Raw genomic sequence first — 2,526 nt, 5'->3', positions numbered from 1 at the left:
AATAGCATCTTGTGCGCCGCACGCCACTGCCGACAAGACCTTTCATTCGATATGAACTTATTAGGTCAGTTAGAAATGCAACACATAAAGTCTTGTTGAAATGCTATTTATGTCAGTAATGTATTATATATCAGTTATTGTGGTATAAACTGCTTTATGGTGACGAAGCGTGATCTCTTGCAAAACACATCATCATAAGTCCACCATAAGAAAAACATTTGTCTTAACACTAAACCACAATTTTTATTATCAATAAATTGTAACTTACATAAATAGAAAAAAAAAAAAAATCGGTCGAACCAAGAGAGATAAACAACGTCACTAAAATAACAACAGTAAATTTTCTGTAACAGTTTTACAGCATCAAATTTACTACAATATTAATAAAAATTTTACACGAACATGTATTAAGGCATTTGTACCACAATCTGTGACTTGACTGTTACATGTTGTATATACATGAACACAATAGTAACTTGGAAAACGATTTGAACATGTTTTACCCTACAAGTATTTCCGGATGAGCAAAGTTTACTTGACAAACCCTATACATTCAATGCCAGGCAAACGGTAAATAAAAAGTACCACAAACAATTTTAAATTATCAAGTTATTTTAGGGTTAATATGAAGAAAAAAAATTGTGTGTAACTTATTCTCTTGCGAGTTGATGATATATTATAAAATACTCAAAATTCATTAGTAATAATGCTTTATTATGAAATTATTTCATATTTTGTTTGCTCAGATGAAACAACTACACGTTTTTTCTTCAACAAAAGCACAAAATAACTCCTTTCTTTATGCATTACAAACCCAGGAACTGAAGTGTAAATATTTAAATCCAATTTATTGTTTTCCTTGTTTGCTTTTTATCATCTATACAATTGTGGTTCTATCGGATAATATTTGTTCCCGTTGATTATTATATAGTGACCTGAGAATTCTCTCTCTTCTTGTCCTAAATTACCAATGAAATGTAATAAGGACAACGGTGTTGTTCACTGGTGTAAACGTTTAAATTACACTAATACTGTTATTAGGGTAACTTGCATCATCGTTTGTAATCTTGTTTATATTTGTTTAGCTTTACATTAAGCTCAAAGTGAACGTTGAATGAAAACCATTTAAACCCCTTTATCCTTAGGAATTCCGATAATGGATCAGTAGGTTATTGTTCTGCCTTTTCTGCTTAAGTAATGATATTAAGACATTATATAGTTATTTTATTACAATATTTACAGTAAGTAAGAATATTAAAAAAACAATACTTACAGCAGAAGTTAGATAAACTGGTTTTCTAATCATGTAATCCACCAGAAGTTAGGCACTCTAAAAATCCTCCTAAGTTTAGCATACACCATATACACTACAGAAGTAGCAAACTCTTGATGCTTTACTAACACAAACCAGTTTCTGACTATAGAGGTTAAACAAACTATTAACTAATTTTAAAAACACAGACAAGACGCATTTAATAAACAAACAAACTAAGAAAATACTCCGCCGCAAAACAAAGGAAACCTAATCACTTGCACTATCCCATATACAAGAAATAATAACATACCTCTACCGGAAACATGGAAAAAACTAGAACGTTAATATAACCAAAACCTAGCATAATATAAATATAACCTTGACTTAACGACTGTATTCATTTTCACCCCTGGAACGAAAATTAAACACATGTGAAGAAAATTTTATAACGAACCCACCTGACCAGGAAACATTTACAAAATAAAGTGTAACAATTGTCCAGTCTTTTACATAGGTGAAACAGGACATAACTTGAACGTCAGGCTATAAAGAACACCGAAAACCCTCTTCCCAACTTCTGGAATATATGAGCAAAAACAACCACAGTTTTTCTGAACATAATATCACCATACTTTAACATGAATTTGACATTAACAGAAGAAAAGTTAAAAAAAAGCCTTATTTATAAAATCAAACAATCCCACGATTAACAAAAACCCAGACACATCTCTATATGTCTTTGATCGTTATTTCCACACACATTCCTTATCTTATACAAATATTTCGCACATTTCCAGATTTTCATATTTATTCTTTTTTTTTCTGTTCAGCCATAAATAGATAATCTGTCAATTCACGCGGATTGATATGCATATTCATTATCAAGTTTAAAATTTGAATACATTGTTAGATTCTTGAATGTTGATTTAAATACTAAAATCTTTTTCGCCATTAAAACTCGTGTACTTAAGAATGATCACATCAGTGATTGAAACATCGTACTTGCTTTAAGAATGTTCTTCCCTGCTATAAAAACTGTAACATGTAATAATATAACATTTATAACAAGTAAGTAAACTCCAAACGAAAATATTTTTAATATGTTTCGAATATTTTGTAATTTTAAATGTTGTGGATAAATTCAGATCACTAACAACAAGGACAAGGAGTTACACTTTTAAAAATATTAGTATAAAGGTTTGTTTGTTTGTTTTTGAATTTCGCGCAAAGCTACACGAGAGCTATCTGCGCTAGCCGTCCCTAATTTAGCA

The sequence above is a fragment of the Limulus polyphemus genome, unplaced genomic scaffold (genome assembly GCF_000517525.1).
Source record: "Limulus polyphemus unplaced genomic scaffold, Limulus_polyphemus-2.1.2 Scaffold2188, whole genome shotgun sequence".
Lineage (NCBI taxonomy): Eukaryota > Metazoa > Arthropoda > Merostomata > Xiphosura > Limulidae > Limulus > Limulus polyphemus.
Note: the sequence above shows the minus strand (reverse complement) of the source record.